Source organism: Stegodyphus dumicola, chromosome 12, assembly GCF_044657685.1.
Source record: "Stegodyphus dumicola isolate Sdum_Otavi_A_Nest chromosome 12, ASM4465768v1".
Classification (NCBI taxonomy): domain Eukaryota; kingdom Metazoa; phylum Arthropoda; class Arachnida; order Araneae; family Eresidae; genus Stegodyphus; species Stegodyphus dumicola.
This window is the reverse complement of record NC_140779.1, coordinates 84,403,110-84,429,309: the sequence shown is the minus strand read 5'-3', so window position 1 is coordinate 84,429,309 and position 26,200 is coordinate 84,403,110.

The following is a 26,200-nucleotide window of genomic DNA, read 5'->3' as shown; positions in this document are numbered from 1 at the left end:
GAATTCACAGCACAGACTGAACTGAACTTGGAAACACGAGTGGTTTAAATAGAGAAGGGAGAGTTCCTTCTAGAAACAATTTGGATCTGTCTTGTTTGGATCATCGAGTCAGCTGGGAAAAAATTCTCAGAGCTTTGGAAAAAATTTCTGAGTGATAAAAAAAAAAAAAAAAAAAAACTTTTTGTTAATTTTTATCATGTTTTCTAGACATGATAAAAATTAACTCTCTCTTCTTTTTGTCTGGGAAGGATGTCTCACCGTTTCGAAAAACAAACCGTGACTCATTCTTGGAATAATTGCCATGAGAAGGATGAGTTTTGGTTTCGTTTTCGAAACGGTGAGACATCTTTCCTTGACAAAAAGAGGGGACAGTTAATTTTTATCATGTCTATAAGACATGATAAAAATTAACAAAAAGTTTTTTTTTTTTTTTTTAACTCAGAAATTTTTTCCAGAGCTCTGAGAATTTTTTCTCCCCCCCCAACCAACTCAATGGACTAGACGATGAGTTTTTAAGAATGGACGTTTTGTTATTTATGCAGATATTCCGAGTTTCGCGTCAGGTAAATGCGCGCTCACTTTAGAGTGGATTCCCTTCAGACAGGTCTAGAGATTGGATAACCCATCAAGAATTCTTCGACAGGTTTTTGGAAAAAAGAAATCGTCAAGAAGTGAGTATTGATTTTGATATTTTCTTTTCAACCTTGGTTCAGTTCCTAGTACATTCCTATACTAATTCCATTGTATTTAAAAAAAATAATGTCAGCACGGACTGATCTGACCCGAAACGCTTGCCCATCCAGTTGGCTGGAGGGAGGAAAAAAAAAAGAAATTAGTTGTGAAGGATATGTCAGTTTTTTTCTAAAAATAGATTTCTAAGAAAAGAATGAACCTTTGTTGGAAATCTATTTTTAGAAACATGTCTAGACAACATGTTGAGAAGAAAAAAATTCTTTTCTTTTCCTGAGAGTGAAATGATTTTTTCTTTCCACCCACTTTTCTTTCTTTGGGAGGAAGGAAGAACTTCCCTTCCCCCCGCCTTTTATCCACTAGTATTTATATAGATCCGAGTTTTTCTGCCTACAGGGTTCATTCTCGTTCTTCCTTCTCAACCGAGCAAAACTAAAATGTCGACCGATGCCGTTGCAGTTCTACCTACCCTGGTGGAAATCACGCCCGTCTGTCATCTCGAACGAGCTCATCAATGGGAACCTCTCTCCCGTTTCGAGGAATGGTTTCGGGACCCGGAGCGTATGGAACAAATCGTCCAAGAAACCATGTGCTATTTATCCTGTTACGATGGAAAAATCCTGCATTATTTTTCGTCCATCGAAGCTTTCAAGCACTTTGCTTTCCAATCCATGATGGAGGCAGGAACCTTTCGCTTACACGCTTATCTGCGATGGGAAAATGTGATCGCCGTCGATGCTGGAACATTTTAAAACTGTTTTACGTTTCACCCGAGTAGGTTCATATTCTTCAAACCGGAGAAGCTTCTATCCGTCTTTATGGATGGGAAATGGAATCAGAAGCCGACGGGTATCGTATGATTCCCTATCGACTGCGAGCTCGCTCCGTGTACATTATTCACGGACCTCTTTACTACCAACTTCAATTTCATGACAAGACGGTGTTTGCCGTAGACGCCCTCTCCAGGAAGAAAGTGGAGCCTTTACGAACGTTGCATCCTGAACAGCATTTCCAATTCCCTGGTCGCGAGGAAGAGAGGAGAAGGAAAAGATCCAGAAGGAGGAGACACCTAAAGAGGTACTAAAAAGAAGTCGGAAGGTAGAAGCATATTTTTTTTTCATTAACGGAAAAAAAACTGTGGATCATTCTTTGTATATTTCTTGGAAAAAAAAAGAAAAGACTAATGGTCATAATAGAGGGAGTTAGGAGGGACCCTATCTATATATAGCTCTCTATATAAATCGGAAGCGTCAACAGGACGGTCCACCCAAAACAATCTAACCTATCTTTCTCAGAGCAGAGTGGAAGAAAGGCCAAAATGCGTGACTCATTGGAAGCAAAAATTCGAGTGGTTTAAATAGATAAGTGAGAAAAGATTTTGAGAGGTGTTGTTTTATGGATGGAGCTGGCTGGGAAAAAAATTGGCAAAGCTCAGAGAAAAATTTCTGAATTGAAAAAGAAAAAAAAAAACTTTTTGTTAATTTTTATCATGTCTTATAGACATGATAAAAATTAACTCTCTCTTCTTTTTGTCTGGGAATGATGTCTCACCGTTTCGAAAAATAGACCATCACTCATCATCCTTTCTAAAATAATAGAATTTCAAGAATGGTATATGTTCTATTTTTCGAAACGGTGAGACATCATTCCCAGACAAAAAGAAGAGAGAGTTAATTTTTATCATGTCTATAAGACATGATAAAAATTAACCAAAAGTTTTTTTTTTTTTTTTTTTTTTTTAACTCAAAATTTTTTTCTACAGCGCTGAGAAATTTTTCCCAGTCGACTCACTCATCCAAACAAGACATCTAAAATTGTTTCTAGAAGGAGCTCTTATTTTTTTTCTATTTAAGGAACTCGAGTTTCGGCTTCCCATCAGTCTGTACTGTGCATTCAACCTGGATACCCATTTTTTGGAGATAGGGGGGAAACTTTCGCAGTTTTTTCCCTGAAACTCTCTATGGATCAGAGAATCTCACACGTATCCTCCTCCGTGGATCGAAATGGACTAACCGCCATATCTGTTTTAGATAATAGTTTTGAATTTTCCACCTCCTCCCCAAGATTGGACTATCTCAATAGTTTTTTTAAAGAAAAACAAAATTATTTTTATGATTATTCTACAATTTTTAGTTTTCTTCCCCCCCACTCTTTAAGAAGTGAAGAATAAAAACATAAAGCACATTGAAACAGTTCCGATAAATTTTGAAACTGAAAATCCATCACCTTGTTCTCCACGGGACTAAAATAAGTTTCCCCGGTCTGAGAATCTTCTTGGATTTGAAGAGGTTCTCTCATCACACTCTGAAGCCAGGTCGAAAAGAGGAGAGCGTCTGGACCCAAATTGTTGAGCAGCCTTTCCAGGGAATCGAAGGTGATAAAAGGGGTATAGCGGAGAATCCGGCTGGGGCGGTCCGACGTATCGATCCAGAGATCCGTCGTTAAGGATCGGTAAGGGCGAAAAGGGGCTCGACAGATCCATTGCTGAAGGGTCCGTTGACCTTTCGGACTCATCCAAGTCCCTTGCTGGGAAAGGCAAGTCACGAGTTCCGATCCTCGAAAATAGAGCGTGCCCGACCCCAAGTAAAACGTGAGGGGAATTGTCTTGGCGAAACGGAAACGAATCGCGAGGGAAAAAGACTCTCGCCGTAACCACTCCATGGCATTTGGTTTTCTCTCTCTCTCTCTCTCTTGAGGACGAGATGGAAAAAAAAAGAAAGACAACTTTTCTCTCGGTTTCTTTTATATATAGGAAGAGAGAGGGGGGAGGGTTCTCGAAAAGACTCATGGGAAATTTCTTCTTCTTCTTCTTCTTTTTGGGGTAGGTGGGAGGAACTTGTTTTTTTTGGTGGAGAGAATGCGTCGGATGACATCCCTAGACATTTAAAAAAAGAATAGATAGAATGGATTCTTCAAGTGGGAAATGCGGGGTGGCTAAGGGATCTTATTTTAAAGAATATTATTACCATTCTTCGAGGGTGAGACGTCTTACCATTAAGTCAGGTAATCCGAGATGATGAGCATTCCTTTTGACATGCCTCATATGTTTTCTAATAGTTATGTAACATAAATTTTCCAGGCTAAAAATACGTGGTTCAACAGCATAATTGAGTAACCGCATATTTTCCTCTTCCAATTTTCCATTTTTTCGCCAGCGTTCTAAAACTGTTTTGGGATCGCAACACCGGACATTTGCACCAGCAAGCAACAACATATCCACGATGAGTTTGCATCGTAATTGACAGGCATAGTGTAAAGGGGTAAAACCAAAAATATCATGTTTGTTCATGTCGCATCCAAGAAGAATCAGTTGCCGAACGATATCATCCATTGAGAACAAAATAGCGAAATGTAAAGCATTTCTTTTCGTTAATCTGTGTTCATAAAAAACGGGTGGTTCCGCGTTTATTATTAATTTTGTGAATATCCATTGATGAAAACTGTTAGAAAAACTCATATTGAATTCAACTCTATTAAATTTACGCGTAGCTTCTTTGATAGATAGGTAGGAGATATCCTTAAATTCTTCACTGGACGGGGTTCTTGAAAAGAGAGGGTAGAACCATGTTGAAGAGCACACACTCATTCTAAAAGGAAACACGGATTGAACTAAAGCGAAACTCGGAATGCTTAAATAGATGAGCGATAGTCCGTTCTTAAAAAATTGGATGGTTTTGTCCATCGAGTTGGCTGGGAAAAATTTCTGAGAGCCAAGAAAAAATGTATAAGCCTTAAAAAAAAAAAAAAAAAAAAAAAAAAAAAAAACTTTTGGTTAATTTTTATCATGTCTTAAGACATGATAAAAATTAACTCTCTCTTCTTTTTGTCTGAGAATGATGTCTCATCCTTTCGAATATGTTTCTAAAAATAAATTTCTAAGAAAGAAATGAGTCATGTTCTATTTTTAGAAGCATATCGAGACAACAGGTTATCAACATCATTTGAAAAAGAGGGTATAGTTAATTTTTATCATGTCTAAAGACATGATAAAAATTAACAAAAAGTTTTTTTTTTTTTCTTTTTTTTTTTTAGGTTGAAAATTTTTCTGAGAGAAATATTTTTCCCAACGACTTATCTTTTTTACTCCTACCTACTTTCATTCCCCCCTCTCACTCTTTCTCTATATAAACGATTGCAGAAGGAATCGCGGCTCATTTTCTTGAGCAGATAGGTCTAGAACAGATGGCTACGGGAGACTTAATCATGACGTGTGAAGACGATAATGAACCCTGTTTGGACTTGCAACCTTCTTCGCCTTTATATGAATGTGTTTCTTCGGAGAATGAGTATATCACGTCGTGGTCTGACATATCGCCAACTCCTTCTCCTCCACCTGTCCGCCGTAGGATCAAAAAGAAGAAACCTAATCCAATTCGTGATACTCCTTCTCTGAATTTCAATCCGCCGTTATCGTCCATTTCGTCTTCTTCCTCTCATTATTCAGAAATAATGGACCAATCGTCTCCACCACGCATGCGTTCTACAATCGAAGAAGATCTTCCCTCCTCATCTCATTCTACTTCTTCTACTAAAAAAAAGAAATATCGAACTGAAATTCATCCGAGTGTCATAGGTGTGCTGGCCATCACGTCTGATGGATACACTCTGACAAACAGTGTCCGGTTTGCCTCTAGAGACATGAAAACGTATCGACCGCATACCAAATGGATTCAGCAATTGAATGAGGATCTGCGAAAACTTCATATTCAAAGACTGTATGTCGCGAATGAACATTGTCGAAAAAAAATTTATCAATTGCTCCGTGTTGAATCTGTATGGACAGTAAGCTATAAACCTTCTCGTCGTCCACAGCAATGTGGGTATTGTGGAACGAAATATTGTCATCGATTTATGGCTATGATCGCCCTGCAACAAATAGTGAAATATGGTGTCAATAAATATATTCATTGAAGAACCAAATGAAGTGTCTTTTTTTTATAGATGATGATTAGTATTTTGTCCAACATCCTCTGTGTTCTATGACAGATGCAATTCGTCGAGGCATGGACGCGATTAATGTTTCAAAATAAGTTTCTTCCAAACTATAAAAAGCATCGCGGACCAAGTCCCATAATTCCAATCGGTTTCGAGCTACCCGATTCGCTAATCGACGTTCTAATTCCGCCCAAACATTTTCGACGGGATTCAAATCGGCTCCTTTAGGAGGCCAGTCTTCGACCATAGGAATTTCATGTTCTCGAATCCATTGTGTGACGCGTAAACTTGTATGGATCGGAGAGAGATCGTGCATGAACAAGAGACGGTGTTCGGTGATCAAAGGGTTTAAAGAAACATCGGGAGGTTGACTATGATCGAGAAGCACCGGCTCTAAAATATTAGAGAGGTAATAGTCGGCATTTAAATGCTGGATCCCGATTCGACGGATTTGGTTGGGAAATTTTCCGCTCATGCACATCCAGACACTGAGATTAAAACGACCGGAACGTTGACGGCCTTCTAACGCAGAAGAAAAATAACGTTCGTCTTGATAACGCAGGACCTGTCGAGGCCGCCATACGCGAATAGGACCGTACCCGATCGAACTGAATACTTTCTCGTCGGAAAATATAATCCGGGACCAATCATCGACCGTCCATTCCTCACGCTGAGAAGCAAAGTCGTAGCGTCGTTGACGATGAATCTCCCGCAAATAATCTTTTCGGACGGGGATGCGTGACACTAATCCTTTTTCTTTTAATCGTCGACGAACCGTTTGAGCGGTGCAAGGCACTTGTAATCGACGACCAATATCCGTCGCGGGTAAAAAGGGATCACCCGTCGACATTTCAAAAATACGTTGATCCATTTCTTGGGTCGTGGCTCGAGGTCGACCGGATTTGTGTTTGGTTTGATAGTTCTCCTCATTTTCCGAGGAGCGGGAGATCCAATATTGAACTGTGGAAGGAGTGACATTCAAGTGTCGAGCAATTTGACGAACCGTTTGCCCTCGTTCATAATACGAACGACGAATTTCCCGTCTTATTTCAATAGGTGTATACGCCATGATAAGAATAAGAATAATACAAGTAGGATCTTGGTTACCATGTTCCTTGATTTCATTTCAACGTGTCACGGTCCCGATAAAATCGTAGCAAGTGTCAATGGTCAATTGCAGTGCACGGAATGTGATCAAATTCAAGATGCGTATGCTTTTATTTTACGAGCGTCCTTTCCTGATGACAGTGATCCGTTCTTATCGGCTCGTCTAGCTCGAGAATATGCGAATTGGACGGGAGATTTGAACGTACCCTGCACATTTCCTCTCATAGGGATTCCTGGTATTTTACCGATCCGTAATGTTTCCGTCACGTTACGTATTTTATTAAACGGGATTCGATTATTACAATGCGTGAATGCCCCTTTTCGATCCCAGGCCGAACCTTTTGAATCGTATGAATCGCTCGAACGGTTCATGATTGAATACATGGACGAATACGCCCAGCATATTGAAAAAATCGCCAACGAAGAGAATCACTCCCAAGTCGATAAAGCGGCTCTGTACGCTCTTTTCACCAACATGAAATCGCTCATGGAAAATGTCCATCAAGACGAGGACCAACCTTTCAATTTCTTAAGTTATTATCACAAAGTCCTAGCTCCCTATGTAAAAATATGTGATGGCGACGATGCTTCATTCCTTCTACCTCCTACTTCCAAGGATGTTGAAAAGGATCCCGCTTATCAATTATGTTTGGAAATGAAAGCCTCGAATCAAATTCGGGCTCGTTATTCTCCTTACACGACCCTATTTGATCTTGTGCACGTCATGATTTATTGCAATTTATGCCGGAACGAACTCAACGTGGTGGCGAATTTCGTGTTTGAGTTTGGAGTTCGCATTTGTCGTCGCCCCTTCTTCTTCAAAGAATCGTTCTTAACCCAGCAATTGCGAAAACTGGTCACTTCTCAAATTACGTACCATCGGAATACAGAATTCTACTACCTCCTTCGAGAGATTCAACAAGGCGGCACGTGCGATGCCTTATCACTAGAATTTATTGAAAAAATGAGTCGAATCGAAACCTTTTTAGCGAAAGTGTTCCTAGGAAAAGCGGATGATCGAATAAAGCAGTTTGCTTTCAAACAAAATTTCCCCTACGTCCTGTTTGTTCCGAAAGAAGACGAAGAGATGACGAAAAAAGCCACCCAAATTGATGAGTACCTCGGATATCTTTTCGGGACCGGGTTTATTATTTCCAAGCTCAAAGGTAAAGGATTAGTGAAAGGTTCGATCGCGACGGGTAAGAAATTTTACCGTCTTGTACAGAAAGTGGCCTTGAAAATACGCGAATTTGAAAAATCCGACGAAGAAATTTTCTGGACGATGGAAATGGTGAAACTGTTCTTATGTTCCGACGGGTATATGGAAAAAGAATTGAGAATGTTACTCAATGTAGCGACGAAGGAATCTCAAGTTCCCTCTCGTCAAGAAATATGTCAAGGAGGAGGAGGAGGAAGAAGAAACGAAGACGGCGAAGAGATGGATATGTCATAATCAAGTAAATCATTGGGAAAAATGGCAGACGCAGAGGAAGAAATCTGGGGAATTTGCCTGAAGGCCTTCAAAGAAACGAAACGCCATAAAGTCTACAATCTCGATTGTGAGCATTCCTTTCATATTAAATGTATAAAGAAATGGATTCGAGACTATGGTAAAAAGAAATGCCCGACCTGTCGGACTCGTATCAGCCAGGATGATATGCTCTATTTCACCAGCGGAACATTGCAAATGGAACATTTAAGAATAGATTCGGATGAAGAGGAGGAGGAGGAAGAACTAGAGGTGGAAGAACCGCCAAGGCAACGACGAAGACGAAGACCCGAAGAAGAATTAGTCGATCTGGGAGGCCATGGTCTCATTTTTTCAGGGCCTAGTACCAGTCAGACGAGACCCAGAAGACAGAGAAGAGAAGATTTAGTGGGAGATTATGCTTATATGGATACACCTAGACAAAGTTCACCTACCTCAGATGATGAAGAACGGGAAGTCAATCCTTATTTTGGTCGACCGAATGCATTTTGGAGAGAAATGAGACGACAAAGACGAAGTAGAAGGACTTAGATGATTCTTAAAATAAAAATAAATACAGTACGCAAAAATGGAAAAGTAAGACTCACGACTGGTGTATAATATTTTGTTATCAACAGATCCATCTCCTGTACATCGTTATATCAACAGATCTATTTCCAAATGGAAAAGTAAAACCGACCGACTGTTGAAAAATATTTCTCAAAAAAATTTTGATAGTTAAAAAAAAAAAAAAAAAAAACTTTTTGTTAATTTTTATCATGTCTTTTAGACATGATAAAAATTAACTGTACCTTCTTTTTTATTTTGAAGGATGTCACCTTTTCTAAAAATAGATTTCTAAGAATGAATCATGCTTTTCTTGCAAATTTATACTTAGAAACATGTCTAGACAACATGTTGACATTATTCCAAACAAAAATGAGGGTAGAGTTAATTTTTATCATGTCTAAGACATGATAAAAATTAACAAAAAGTTTTTTTTTTTTTTTTTTTTTAATACTACATTAGATTTTTTTGAAAAATATTTTCCACCAGTCGGTCGGTTTTACTTTCTTTTTTTGGAGATGTTGATAACGATATATAAGTCGATATATAAGTTTCACTCACTGGGTTCTGATTCATTCGTTTTCGCCTTTGCTTTCACGAGATATCGAGACCGCTTCAGCATTTCGAAGGAAGCCCCTTTGATGTTATATTGTTTCTTGAATCGTCGCTTTAGATTAAATAAATACTGGTAATGATTTTTTCCAAATAGTTTGGATGGAGGAGCATTGAAAAGAAACTGGAATAACTTTATCTGATTTGGATCCTTATAGACTTCTAAAGATTTAGACGCAAACGCTTTTCGTTTCTCTGGATCATCGTTTAGATAGCCCAAGATGTGAATCATCCTCAATTCCGTTTCTAACAGTAATAAGACTATCAGCGACAGTTCATCTGTTTCATAATTGGAGAGACAGTGATTACGGATTTGATTCATCTGCTCTGCTGTAAAACGTTGGTGTTTTCGACGACGAGGTTTCTTGACCACCACCTCATCTGCAGAAGGTAAGAACCATTTTTGTCGAATAGCATTTAAAGCGTTTGAAATATATTTCGCGGAACGTTGTTTTTGATCGATAAGATATTGGTGATATTCTTGAAGTGTTTCGGTATGATTTAGATCTTTATGCATTTCTAAACACCAAGTTTCATATTGATTTTCATAAATAGAGTAGACTAATTTACTAATTTTTGAGGGAGACATGATGGTTCTTTTATTTTTGGTATAATGAAGAACTCTTACTTATTTATAATTTTTTAATAGGTTTTTGAATCAAAAAAAATATTTATAATAATAAGAAGAAACAGTAGAAACAAAATGGCCGAATGTTGTCCAATTTGCTTAGACGAACTCATTGCCGAAGATGTAGAAACCATTTCTACTTTAACGTGTCAACATCAGTTCCACACGAAATGTATTGACATTTGGAGAGAAAAAGCATTGACGTGTCCTGTCTGCCGAGAACCGTTTGAAGATGCCCTGCAGAAATTAATGTCTATGTTTCTCCCTTTGCGACGTTCTTTTTTATATGATGTAATTTACGATTATGAAAACCGCATCAGGTTTTCAGACGATGAGGCTGATTTAGATGATTTACTCATGTATGAATTATTGGGACCTTGGGAAACTTCTGAGGAGGAAGAGGAGGAGGAAACAGAATCAATCCAACCTGAGGAAGAAAACCAGAGTGAGGAAACTAATTGAGACTGGAAAAAGGAATCGAGACCATAGATGGGTTTGAGTAAATTAGCCGATGACGGATGTAGGGATCGGACTCGAACCGATGGAATGGATTGGGACTGATATTCATCCCATTTCTTTAATCCCATCCGAAGATTTAAAGCCAATGACTTTTTCATATATTCGGAAAGAAGGAATCGCCAGGTTTTGGGACGATACTTTCCAACAATCTCGAGAGCGTTTAACATGCTGAGATAGCATTCTTGAGCTGTCCGACACAGTTTCAAATGAAAGACAACATCCATTTCATTCTCGACTTGCTTCCACCATCTCCCAGTTTGATATTTCCTTGGGTACAGCACTTCATTGTGTGGATATATTTCAGCCTCATCTTCGATCCACGGTTTCATGGTACTGGAAGGAAGGTCGTAGGGATCGCCTAAATGATAATTCAGTAACTGACAATTAGATAAATTGAGATGAAGATGGCTCGTGAAAACAATGAGACGATCGGCATAGGCTGGTTTGACCACCGAGTCTCCAAAATTCGGTTCGATCCAGATGAGAAGATCGCAATGCGTGCCGTCGCATTCGTAAGACGGATCTAACCCGCTGACGAACCAATCGTTGGAATCGTCGAGAAGAATATGAACCGTTTTATGATGTCGAACAAAAAGGGTTTCCAAATGATAGGATAAGAGGGAAGGATGCCTTCCTAAATTACCTAATACAACGGTCACGGGTGCGTCTTGACATTTCTTGAAAAGATCTTGAATGGAACCCATGGTGGTTGTTCCGCATACTTGATTCCCGAGACGAGTCAGAAAAGATCCCATGCTTCTTATTCTTTATTTTTTTAACGTAGCTCGCATATATTCTTGATCTTTCTGGAATTCCGATTCAGGATAAGGTGGCTTTCGAAGACTGGCATTCACTTCATTATGAAATTGAAACCAGACGTGGGCAAAGTGTTCGCCTAAAAACCGTTCTTTATACGTTTTGAGTTTGGATAAGTAATGATACACACAAATCCCGCATCGGAGAGTTCGATATAAAGATTCTGTCACAAAGTCTCTCCAAAGAGTTTTCGCGAGTCGAATATCCTCGTCCTGCTCGTCCTGAACTGAAAACGCTTCGGCCATCCAATGTAAAATCCGCCAGTAATAAGGACCAAAGACCAACGTGTTGTGGTAATTGATGTGATGAAAATAATCTTCGGCTAAAAAAGGTTGTGGGGATATGGAAATGCCGATCCGGGTCATCAAGTCTCGAATCGCCTGACTTTTCCCCTGGAGTAATTCAATCACCGCTTCGTCTAAAAAGAAAAAGTATTCGCTTTTCCATCGAATACGGTACAGGAGCGTTAAGACGCAGTACGTGGTCAATTTAAAGAGTTGAATCCAACTGTATTCGCCTACCCAAGCTCCAGGTCGTAGAAACGTCCGTCCCCATTTATCTTGGTTCATTAAATTGGCCATGAATAATAAATAGGTGACGACGACTTCATCTAATCGTTGTTGCGGCTCTTCTTCTCGGAAAGCGGTCGTAAAGTGGGTGACGTCGATACCCGGAGGAGGAGGTGGAGAAGAAGGGGTTTTGAAGTGTAAAAGTTCACGAATTTTATGAGCCACGAACGGTGAAACACGAGCCTGGCTTTCTTGGAATTCGTTCGAAACGATCGGTTCATCTTCTAAATAAGTTCGTTTTAAACGTTTAAAGGTTTGAGCATCCATTCTCTTTACTTAAACCACCATTGACGAAAACGGCAATACCAATCTCCCACGTCTTTATTTTGCACCAAACTGCCGAGCAATTCGCCGAAAGTTGTAAAAATCGTCAGCTTGCGAATGTATCCAAAAGCCAGAAAGAGAAAAATGAGTCCGTTGATGAGGAGGAAAAGGAGAAAGAACCAGCTTTGTGTTAAAATGAGACAAAACAGGATCACGAAGGACGTATACGCTCCAGCGACTAAAAGCGTTCCTAATGTTAAGGAATCCATTTGTTTTTTTTTCTTCTTCTTCTCTATTCTTGACCTAATGTCTCGTAATAAAGGGTCCGATACGTAATATTCTGGTAAGCATTATAAACGGGATGGTGGATAAAGAGAAATAATAAAATCCATAAGAGGATCGATACCATATTTTTGTTTTCTTTGTTCTCAGTCAAAAGAGAAGAGATAATAATAAAGTAACTCATATTAATTAAAAAAATGGTTCGAAGGGATAAACCCAAATCTGATAAAGCGGAACGAAAATTGCTTCGAATGGAAGCAGCTCCTCCTAAGCATGTAGGAGACCCAGTCGTTGACAACCCCCTTAACAATCACCCTCCAAGCAATCCATCTAACCATCCTCCTCCAATCCATGACAATCCTCCTAATAATGATAATGTAGGCAATATTCCCATGGACGTGGATGAGGAAATAATTCGTCGGCATAGGCGAGATCTCCTGAATTACGAAGAATACTACCCCGATCGAATGAAATCAGATAAGCGCTATGCCAAATTGGCTGACGGAAATGAGATTTATGCTAAGAATCGACAAGGAGATGAATTTTATATGCTGGATCCCGATGGAAATATTGTGTTTGCAAAACAAATCTCTCCCATCACCGGTAAAATAACCCCTGTCTATGCCGTCGATCATCTGAACCGTTCTATTTTACCCGTCGACGCCCAAAACCGTCCCGTGTATGGATTTGATAGTGATGGGGAACCCATGTTTCCCATGGAAAACGGAAAAATGGTGTATCTGTTCTACGGAGGAAAAGAATGGTATCCGGAAAATCCTCAGACCAAAGAACAAATCTATGCTTCAGACGAGCACCATCGACCCTATTTTGCCAAAGACGAGCATCAAAAGCCTTACTATGCTCGAAAACTCGATATCAATCAATTCCCTATCGAATATGCCCCTCTCGATTCCAACGGTCAACGGATCTATATTCCCTTAGAGAACAATAAATTCCAATACCCGTTTAATCTCGTCACAAAACGACCGCTGTTTGAACTCTCTCCGGATCAGGACGAAATGTATTTCCGAAACAATACGCTAGGTGAATATTATCCCGTCAACGAATTCAACGATGAAATTTACGCTCGAGATCGTTTGCACAATGAAATGCCGGCTAGGAACATCGATGGAACCCCTTATTACGCTAAGAGAGCGAGTGGGGACGAATACTATCCCAAGCAACTCAACGGTCTCGAAACGTATATTCGAATTGGAAATAGGGACGAACCGGCCTTAGATGCTTTAGGAGGAGGCATTTATGCGAAAGATGAAAACTTGGACGAATATTATCCGAGAATTTACCACGACGACATTGACGAATAAAGCAAAACGATTACCAAAGGATCTTCGATGGCAAAAGATGAGTATTATGCAGTCGACAATCTTGGAAATCAGCGATATAGAAAGGATCGAAGGGAATTTGAAACATATATTACCACTGACGATCCCAGTCTACTGTATGCCCTAGACAAATATAAAGTTCCCCATTATGCTAAAAAACCCGTGTATATCGGTGGAGAAAAAAAATTTGAGGAGTATTATGGAAAAATCAATAACTTGCCCGTCTTTCTAAAGTACCAGGGTCGAGAAATTTATGCCAAAGAGCATTCCGGGGCCGAGATGTATCCCAAAGATTTGTTTGGGAACGACATGATTGCTCGAGATGCCGACGGGCGGTATTATTATGCTAAAGATGAGACAGGAAATGAAAAATATCCCTTGTTCGCCGACGATACGGAACACAAGCCCGAATACATGTCTTACGCCCTCGATAAAAACGGTATTCCGTTCTATCCTATCAATTCTCAGGGTAAACCCATCTATCCTAAAAATGCTACAGGCGATGAATTTTATCAAATCCTTCACCCTTTCACTCAGCAAGTCATCTTTGGAAGAGATACCGATCAGAACCAAGTGTATGCGCGGAAAGCGGATGGAGGCGAAATTTACCCGGACAGCGGTCAATTCGCCATGACGAGGCTGAAAGAATTCTTTTATGCTCATGATAAGAACGGGGTCATTATTTACCCGGTCGATCAACACGGCAACGAACGATATTTAGTGACGGACAAAGGATCGTACGATCAATTGATGAAAGATCCGGCCGTGAAACGATACGCCAAAGATGCAGACAATAATGAAATCTATCCGGAAATTATTCATGCCGATAAGCGCATTACCCAAAAACCTTTAGGAAACCGGTACGCTCAAAATAAATTGGGTGAATATTACTACCCGGTCGATCGATACAATAACGAGTACATTGTCCAGTTCAAGAAAGTGAGTGAGGAACAAATCTTTGCGAGTGGATACCCCATCACGTGTAATCAAATCATCATTGTTCCCAATTTAAATGACAAGCCCTGGATGCCTGCGTTTATACGAGACCCTAGAATTGAACCCGAAAATTTGATAGGCTACTTGTACCGATCGCATTCGAAACCGATGGATTATTTGACCAATTTGAGATCTAAACGCGCTTCTCGACACGGGTTCCAACCCTATAAAGTTATATATAATAACTCGGAGGGTAAAGTAGTCGAGAAAGTGGAAAGCGGTCTTCCAGGACAGGAAGATCCAGTGGAAGAGGAAGAGAAAAAGAAGAAAAGAAAGAAGAAAATATATGCCAACCCGATACAGTCTGACGAAAATAATCATCAATCCACCACCAACTGGACTAAAATCATTCTTTCTATGATAGGTATCTTGGCCATACTTGCGTTCCTAATCTGCATTAATATACTGTTTAAAAACTAAAGTCGTGAGAGAAAGAAAAATATCTGAAACAATCCATTCTTTAAAAGATTGGGATGTCTTGTCAATCCAGTCGGTTGGAAAAAAATTTTCAGAGCTGAAAAAAAAAAAAAAAAAAAAAAAAAAAAAAAAAAAAAAAAAAAACCTTTTTGTTAATTTTTATCATGTTTTCTAGACATGATAAAAATTAACTATCTACTCTTTTTGTCTAGGAATGATGTCTCACCCTTTCGAAAATTAGACCATGACTCACCCTTTCTAAAAATAAAATTCCAAGAAATAAATGAGTCATGGTGTATTTTTAGAAACATGGTGAGACATCATTGAAAACAAAAGGGGATAGTTAATTTTTATCATGTCTAGAAGACATGATAAAAATTAACAAAAAGTTTTTTTTTTTTTTTTTTTTTTTTTTTTTAATAGCTCTGAGAAATTTTTTCTAGCCGACTGGATTCACAAGTCATCACCATTTTTTTTAGGAATGAACTCTTTCTTATCTATTTAAGCATTTCGAGTTTCGCTTCAAATGTGTACGTGCTGTTGAAGAGGGACCCACCTAGATCCTAGTTGACTGATTCATGGGGAAGGAAGAAAAAAGTATTCTATAACGTGTTGGATTATGTTGGAGGTAAGTCTCTTTCTTTTTCATTTTTTTCTAGAGATTTATGAATGACAAACGGAAAGGTTTCTTTCTTGTACTCTTGAAGGCGATGAAAATAAAACAAAGCTTCTTGGAAAGCACAATATTTGGTCCGACCTATATGTTTCGGACAAAACGATGAATATTCATAGTTCATTGGTATGGGCGCGGTATGAAACGCCTCCTTGTTCTTGGAGACGAAATTGAAATAAATAGGACGGGCCAGTATCTGGTACAAAACATTAATTTTCCAATAATGAGGGCAGTAAATGTTTTTATATCCTGCCGTTAGAGCTACGAGAAACGGTTTTAATTGATCGTACGGCAAATGACCCTCATTCCATGAAAAGCCATGCGTTATATCCGCTAACGGTAAATGAACACTCGATACACTTTGTTTGGCGGAATAGGATAATTCAGACCACGGTATGGGTGGTTCCACGTAGATAATGCCTTGGGAACGATCATGGGTGATATAAGCCACTTCTTTAATAATATAGTCGGAAAAGTCATCATTATAAGAAAGATTGAGTTCTTTGGCGAGAGGATCACCATTCAATTCGAAACCTTCGAAATTGAGAACGATATAGGATTCCATGTTTTATTTTTATCGGACATCTTGTTTCAGGAGAACATTGAATCTAAAATCCTCTACGGTTATCACATGAAAATCTCTCAATTTGCCTTTTAGATAGGTGGCTCCAACTAAGTGGATGGATTGAGTTCCATATTTTTTCTTTAATTGTTGGAAACAAATCCGCTCTGATACTTGTACTGCAATAGGTTCTAGACGTATCTTATCCTTGCGAGTGAACAGAGTTATATATTCTATACCCACTCGATGTTGACGAAACTTTTGTAGAAATTGTATTAAGGACCAAGATTGAAGACCCAAGGTCGATTTTAAATCTCTTTCCAAATCAAACGTGACAGTATGGGAAATAAGAACAATATATCGAAAGGAGGGACCTATTTGTCGATTGAACCGTTCGGTGATTCGCCATGGAAGAAAGGTTGAATGATTCATTTTTTTTTCAATTTAATTTAATTTTTTTTTCTTCTTCGGTTCGAAGGATTAAACAAGCATGGCAGAGTATTACGATATTTCTGTTTTGAAAACTATTCAATTACCGATTGATCGACTCATCCGATTCGTGATTGGGCAAAATCCTCAACTTGAAAACTATCAAGCGACGTACCGGTTTCTGAATTTATTTTTTGAGATTACGCCTCGACTCGTTCGAGATTTTCAATCACAGGCCGTTGCTCATATCCGTCACGTGTTAGATAATATGTCGCAATATGGACACCTATATCTTTTAATCGATCAGCAGCCCCTGTTTAATGCCCTGGAATGGAATGATGAAGAATTTATTTTATCGAATGAAGAAGTCTTAGACCCTATTCGCAAAATGGCCAGTCAGTTTTTTCCTAAAGATTCTGCTCATTACCATATCACTTGCATCTATCTCTTATATTTTTACGCACTACTCGCGAATCCGAAATATACTTGGATCACAATGGATTATTTAATGCACGGCAATAAATATCATCAATATTTATTAGCTAAACATTCTCACGAAGAAAAGTAAAAATAAAATCATTAGACGAGAAATTTATTTTTGAAAAGATAAAGCAATATAATGGAATTTTATCCGAATCGATATGGTAGCGAATATTACAAATATCGAAAAAAAGATCCAGTCTTTGTGAAAAGTGAATATGGTCATGAAAGGTATGCCATTCACTCCCAAAAGGGGGAAATCTATCCCGACAAAGGTGATCCTTTCGCTAAAACACGAGACGGCCTTCCATATTATGCCAAAGATCGGAAAGGAAATGAAAAATATCCTCTACAACGTAAAAAATCCCTCGTTATTCAAATTCAAAACGAATTCGTTCTGGCCAAATACGCGGACGGAAAAGAACGAATATTATTTAGTGAAAAATGAAGAACCTTACGTCCTGAAAGATGCCCAAGGTGAAATCTACTTTGCTAAAACATGTAGTGGAAAAGTCCTCATTCCCTGGAATTATTTTGAACAGTACAAGTGTCTTCTCTCAGAACATTATAAACGCACATGCGATGCTGCAGGAAACTGCGTTTATCAATCCACGGTACCCGTTGAAGAAATTCTTAAAAAGTTGTTTCCATGCCTCTGTTTGTGCTTAGCTGAAATACCTACAATGGCTTTTATTCTAGCAGCTACGTTAATGTCAATACCAGGACTGTAAGAACAACGTTCTTATATATAGTCAGTGAGAAGAGAAAGAATGACTCGAAGCTGGCTGAGAAAAAATTCTATTAAAAAAAAAAAAAATTCCCCTTTTTCTTCCGAAATTGATGTCTTCAATTTTCGAAAAATTGAAGACATCAATTTTCAGACTAAAAGGGGGTATTTTTTTTTTTTTTTTTATCTTTAGAATTTTTTCTCAGCTGTTAGAAATTTTTCCAACCCGACTCGATCGACCGGACATCACCCTTTTTTAAGAATGGACTCTCACTTATATATTTCAGCATTGCGAGTTTCACTTCACATGATTCTGTGTTTTTGAAGAAGAAACATCTTGAAATCTGGCTTTCTTCAGTCAACTTTTGTTTTTTCCAAGTCATTACACAATGAAATGTTGGGAACCTACCTCATGCATATGTAAAAAGGTTAGTAATTCTTGTCTTTTTTCAGATTTTTGATGATAACATTATCGTAATAAATAACTTGTCTTTTATGCTGAGGCAGATCAATGGGTTCATCGCCCACTTTTAAATGTTTCGTGGTTGAGTGTTCTCCCTCTTCGTCGTCATGCTTTCGTTTGAGAGACGAATTCAATTCGGCATTTTCAAACTGAAGGGGTTCTACTATATCCAAAGACGAGGAAATATTATTTTCGGCTGAAAAGGAACTGAAATCCATTTCGGTCCGTTTCAAATGTCCAAATTCATCATTGAAACGCATAATGAGTTCCGTTTCGGGGATGGAGGTGTCGCGCATCGTTTTCAAAAATTGTCGAATGGCCGATTTCAGTTCGTTAAAGGTCGTAACAGAACCGGGAATGATTTGTACATCGGCATACTGTTTGAATTGTGTAAAAATATCGGTCGAAGATAAAAATTCTTTTTTGAATTCTACTAATATTTCAGGTTCGGAACGGTAACGGATCATGCCGTCCTCCATGTTAATATTGTGGGCCAGATGCAGATAAATCATTAAAAAGAAACCTTTATAGGAATCTTCGACGATAGAATCTTTGGTTTCGAGTAAATATTGATCCTGCATCACTTGTTCTGAGGTGAGGGATGGAGCATTTTTCGTAAACACGGCGTCAAAAGGAATTGCTACCACGCGATCATTGTGGCGATCTCTGTGGCCGTACACACTGGGAACGTATTGGTAGAAGCCATGAGTTTGGCACTGGGAATCGCTCCTACATTTTGCTCGTACAAATTCCGAAAACTGGTGGTCGAATTACCCGTGATTTCTTTCACGAGGTTTTCGTTTAATTTTCCCGACATTTCTTCAACAGTCACTACCCGACAACAAAATAACGAAGAGGCCAGTTCGGGTTGGGCTGATAGTCCTTGACCACTCGTCGTTTGTAAATTGACGGCTCGAATACCATGACTATAGCCTCCAAAGACCTTCGAGATCATTTGAAAGAATTTACTTTTTCCATTGCGCGTGTTGCCTTTCAAAATAAAAAATTTGCGACCGTAATTGGTCGCAATGAGAAGACTGGCCAGGACATCTAAAAGGTACATGAACAGATCGTATTCGAAACACGTATATTTACACATGTGCACATAAAAATGAAGCATGCTTTGAATGAGCGGGTTGGTTTCTAGTTTGTCATGAAACTCGCGCACTTTTTCCCGCAGCGTATCCAGTAAATCGTCCGTGAGGTCGAGAAAACAGCTTTTCAGGTATTGTAGAAAAAATTTCCGGTCGGTTAATAAACGATAGATGGCTATCAAATCCGGATCGTGACGAAATTGCATCAACTCGTGTCGACTAAAATTGATGCCCAGACGTCGATCCGATAGGTAAAATTCCGGAACCGTCCCTCCTACATGACCCGTCAAGAGATTCAGAACCCCATCGTGGGTTCGAATATGCCATTTATGTCGATCCATTTGAATGATTTTACGATCAATGTTGGTTCGACTCAGAATGGACGAGACCACATAATTAATGTTGACCTGTTTCATAATGTCTGTGAAAGGACACATGTTTTTAGTTTTATCGGCAAACTGATTCCGAGCATAGGCCTGAATGGAGGACCAGATGGCATTCATCAGGTTTAGAATTTCTATCTGGTGGGGCACTTCTTGCCAGTACTCGTGGATATTATTCCACATATAGCGTTGAGGTTTCTTGCAGGAATTGTGCATGGTAATGACGAGAATCGGAAAATATCGCTCTTGAATTCGATGAATTTGTTTCACGAGCTGATCTCCAGACACCGAATATAAAATAACGCCTTTCATGGTTTTGATAATAGCTTCCAGTTTATCTTTAAATTTGTAAATTTTAGGATTGAGATTAGAACCACAAAAGAGAATCGTGTCGAGAGTAAAATCTTGGGAAATATATCTATAATTTTACTGTTGATTTTTTCCACAGAATCTATGAGTTCGTGAGATTCTAATATCGTACGCAAATGGGATGCGAGTGTATGGGAGGACATTCGTAAATGTTGACACAAGGCACAAAAGACAAGTAAAAAATAGTAACCTTGATTGTACTGCATAATCGTACGAAGGGGATTGGGATCGGAATGCAAACTAGGATTGTCTAACTTGAGCGCTTGATTCACCGTCTGGAATACATCGTTTTCGATGACGATAGAATTTTGACTTTCCCGGTACCATTATTTTAGAGCCCGGTTATTAGATTCAAAGTCTGAAATCACAAACCCGTTAAATTTGATAAAGTAAAACGTTTTTAACCAATGATGACCTTCGGTTCCAAAATCCTTCCCTTTGTAAATATACATCGGGGTTTTTAGTTTATACACAAATGTAGCCACTTTTTCATCGTCGGGTCCAGCTTCCTCATCTTTGCTAATAAGCGTGGGATACGATACTCGATACAAAGGATCGTACAGTGTCACCACAGGCATCATATATTCATAAAGTTGTTTTTGAATATCCATTGGCTGGAGGTGGAGCAGTTTACGAAAAAAAGAATTGGTATTATCCTTGCGACGTTTAAATTTTGATTGAATGCCTAACAATCGCATGCTGAAAGCATTAGGATTGGTCAAATCTAAACGCCAGGTGGTTTGTTCGTCTACATAAATAATCAGCATGGGTTCGTATTTATTCGTATAGGGCTTGGACGAATTCACAAGCGTCGCATTCGCTAAAACGTACAACTGGAAAATAAATTCAGATGTTTCGTGATAGAACCGGGGTTGAAGTTGGCTGCAGAATTGAATATAATCATCATGAGCGATCGAGATTTCCGGCAAATGGACATGAATACCACCTCCTGGACGGATAGCCACAATAAAAGTAAAATGCTTAAGGGATAAAAAGTAAAATTTTAAGGTTGAGAGAATAACAGAATCTACATAATCGTAGAGCATAGATGAAGGAAGGGATGCATCGCATTCGGTTTTAATATCAATATCTAGGATAAGGGAATGATGGGTCGTCGAGCAAAGATCCATCGTTAAAAAAAGATTTTCGGCAGACGTTCGAGTATAAAATCGAGAAAATTGTGCGTAGTCTTTTCGGTTACAGTAAAAGATTCCTCCCGACATCTGGTAGAAAATGTAAGCATCGTTGGGCGCATCTCCAACCGAATTAATCCTTGTTAAATAATGGAGGCTCTGCGACATGATTATATATCTTTAACTTGATTAATATTTCTTAAAAAAATACAAGCAATGCTTTGTAAGTAAATATCCTATAAAATCTCCACGTGCTCCTCTAAAGAATAAATAAACTGAGCACTTTTACCTTCATAAAGTCTGTTCCTATATAATGTTGAATTCACGGCACAGAATGATTTAAAGTGAAATTCGTTTCGCACGTCTTAAATAGATAAACCAGAGTTCTTTCTAGCCAGAGCTCAGAAAAAATTCCAAAGTAGATATTAAAAAAAAAAAAATTTGTTAATTTTTATCATGTCTTTAGAGATGATAAAAATTAACTACCTTCCCCTTTTGTCTGGGAATGTTGTCTCACACTTTCGGAAAATAGAACATGACTCATCCTTTCTAAAAATAGAACTCCAATAAAAGAATGGGTCAAGGTATATTTTTTAGAGAGTGAGACATCCTTCCCTGACAAAAAAAAGGGACAGTTAATTTTTATCATGTCTAAAAGACATGATAAAAATTAACAAAAAGTTTTTTTTTTTTTTTTTAAATATACATTTCAGATTATCTGAGAAATTTTTCCCAGCCAGCTTTTACTTTTCTAGACATAAACGTCCTTGTTTATGTCCTTGAATGACGTCATCTCTCATGTATATATAAAGCGTGTAAGTTGGCTCTGTAGACTTATTCCTTTCGAGGAAGAAGGCGAGATAAAGTAAGCTCTGTCATGGATAATGAAAAGTATTACAATGTTTCGGATTATGTGGAAGCGTATGGAAATGTTTATAGACAATATTATTTTATAGCTGTTCGTTTCAAACTACCCATCTTCCATGTCGATACTTTGAAACATTTTAGCCCGGGTCTCGTTCGAGCACCTTGCATTCTCGTGGTCAGTGAAAATCGACTCATTTTCCAAGGAGAAAATTTAGACAAAGACTATCCGTTTCCTCGTGGGTCTTTAGTCTTTTGCGTGCATGGAACAAAAGAGGATCCTCGTTGGATTAACGTCTCTAGAGATACGACCGATCAGTTTTTACAAAGTTTATTTCCCTCTCGAGATTTTATCAAGGTCTCCTATGAAAATAATACCTTATTTGTTTGTTCGACCATCAATCCGTTTTCCTTGTTCTGGAAAGTACTTCCTCGCAATATGGCTTTTCGCGCCTTAAGCGATCTGACGATGACCTACATAAAAAGAGAACTTTTCCAGTTAGAGCATTGCATGCGCCTCCGATTTTTCAAACGAAATACGCACGTCTGGGAATCGTGGTCCAACTGGTATCACTATTTACATCCCATACTCATCCTCCACTTCATACATTTAACGGGACAAGCTGCGAGTGCTCAATTGGCTGCCAAACTTCATAAATTGTGGAAACGCTCCCTTCCACCTTACCTGCATACGGATTCTATTCCATCGGACTTTTATACTTGTGAAATTACTTTTGACGACACGAAATTAACCGGTGTTTGGTTTGTCGTTTTGAATATGTCTTTAGTGATGTATGTTTCGCCCATGATTGCGTCATTCCATCATGAAACGTTCCTCGACGTGAATCGTGAACAATGTAATTATTGGCTACCGTTTTACCGAAATAATGAATTATGGACCCGAGAAGGATTTAAAATATACGTTTCCCACTTTAGAAAGAATCGTCGCTACTTGAAAGAAGTCATGATTTGGTTATCGTCCCGCTCCGAAGAAAAATATCAATATATGTTGCTCGATTTGAACAAAGTAGCCTACCTTTTAATGATTTAAAAAAAGCAAAAAGAAAAGAATGTTACGAGAACTGGTTCGATGTCTTATTCAATATCAGTCCGACCCCACTTTTATATCTTTAAATGTCGTTGATGGTCTCAAACAAAATCTTCGAGACGACGTGATCGATGCTTTTCTCCTGAGTCGACCTTTACTCCATCTCTATCCTCAACTGTATAAAAAGAGTTCGAGCATCATCGATTTCTTGTTTCGCATTTCGGGCTTGCATTTGGAAGAGATTGTTCCGATGGAATCGCAGGACCTGGAAAACAAAATCGCTTCTTTGGAAACTCAATTGGAGGCAGATCGGAAAGCTTTCGAGAAACAAATCGAGACGCTCCAACAACAGCACAGGAACGAAATGCGTTATTTTCTAGCGGAAAAAGAACAATATGTGAATACCGCTCGATTCGGAAAAGAGCATTCAGTCGTGGATTTGCAACGACAATTGGAACGCCTTACATGGGAGAAAGAAACCCTGCAGACTGAGTTGGAGCAGCTGAAACGGAATCACGAAACCTTACAAACTCAGTGGGAGCAATTGAAACGAGATCATGAAACCTTACACAAATTCGAACGCACGAGTCTGAAAAAATACAATGGCAGAGGCAAATAGTAGAACAACAACAACAATTGAATAATAATAATAATATCGAGTTTCCAAACCGTTTGAAGAACGAATGGCAAATGCTCCACCAACGCTACGAAACGGGACTTGAAGAATGGATGCAACGAACGGAAAGTTTAATCCGCCCTTTGCAAATGGCTTTACAAGAAACGATCGAGCAACTGAAACTTCCTCCTTCTTCTACGACTACGGTTATTGGAACTTTACCGCTCGAATCGCCTCCTTCTCAGCAGCTCATGATCGAGTCGTCGCGATCTAAATTAGAGCAATTACAAGAAACCCTCGACCAGTTTTTAACATCATATCAATCGGAACAAAAACAGCACGTCCAGCAATTGAACGAGGAACTGAAAGGACAATTGACCCTTTGTCAAAACGAAAAACGGATGTTGGAAAAGCAGTTGGAGCAGGGTCAGAAAGAACGAACCGACCTCCTGCAAAAATGGAAAATCGAGTCCGAAACACATTTCCAGGAAGGTATTCAACGCGTTCTTGACACGCTGCAAAAGAAAAATCCTCATATCGAGACGATTCTTCGAGACGAAATGGCTAAACAAATGAAGGAGTTCCACGAAACGCAGTTTATGACGTTTTTACAGACGATCCTTCCCCCCTCATTTTGGAAACCTTTAGGTGCGAACCAAGATTGGAAAACGTTTTTCTTCCAGCAAATTCAAACGTATATCCAGTATTTACAACATTGGTAAACCCAGCTTTTGAACCAATTAACACTTCTCGGGAATGCTTTAAATCAATCGCTAACGCCCGACAATTTAGCTCATACCATTCTTCACAGTCTCCCTTCTTCCTCTAAAAGCATGATGGAAGACACGACCCTCTTGCAACGATTGCACGATCTTCAACAATCGATTGAGAACCAGAACGAAGCGAAGGAGGTCCTACAACAAATCCAAGCTCAACTCCATCGGGATCGTAGCCAAGAACATAAAAAATTACAGCAGAGTATAGAACATGAAAAACGGCAACGCGTCGCTTTGGAAAAGAAACTGGAGGTCCTGAAAACGAATTTGGTAACTCTGATACGGACTAAATGGAATGCGTATTTTGGGGCCACGGATTACGATCAGATTCTCGCGGAACTCGAAAAAGTATTCCATTTCAAAGAAAATCTAGAGAGGACCCTCGAAACGCAATTGGCGCAACTGAAAGGTCATTTTCCCGAAATACCGGTCGTTCAATTCGATAATTTGGCGTCGGGCATGATCGAATGGGCTCGACAGGTCGAGAATCACAACGATTGTGAAGTCGAGCTCCGTAAAACCAAAGAACAACTTTTCGAATTGAAACAGAAACTCGATCAAGTCGAAAGTAATTATACGAAATGTAATGAGTACCTCCTCTACGCCAAAACGAAATTGACCACGTTCCTAAAAACGATCCTTCAGAATGACCCTAGTGATCAGAGGGAAGATTGGCCGCAAGCCGTTGTCCATCAACTCCAAAACGTGATTCACGAGCATCGACAATTTCAAGATCTCGTTTATAAACAAATTGTCACGCTTCGAGCCCAGTTTCCGAACATACCGGATCCCATTGAAGAATTGGCGAATTCGGTGATTTTATATTTCGAGCAGGAACGAGACCTGTATCGACGGCAGTTGGAGGAACGTCCTCACATTACCGAAGTGAAAGAACCCACTACTGTACCGGCCATTACGTATCCTACGGATCAAGTGGAGGAATTACAGCGGGAAGTGAAAGATTTACAAAACCAACTGGAAGTGTCTCGGTCTCGAAACCAAACTTTAAAAAACCAACTGGCTAAAGCTCTCGTAGCTCCGCAGGATGTAGAAATGTCCGATACTTCGAAATATAAACGAAAGCACGTATCGACGGTCGACGAAGACTATGTAAGAGGTCTGTCATTGGATTTACAAGAGGCCAAACACGCTTTGGATCGATGTCTGGACGAAAAAGCCCACTGGCAAAAGGAATTGGAACACATTAAAACCGAACCAACCCCTTCTCCCTCCGTATCGTCCGATTTCAAAATGCTCAGCGACCTGTTTTATCAATTATACGTGTCCTATTTTCGATTACGATTTGATGTCGTGTACGGAAAAACCGTTTTTTCGTCGGAGGAATATATTAGATCCGTGCTGAATAAATT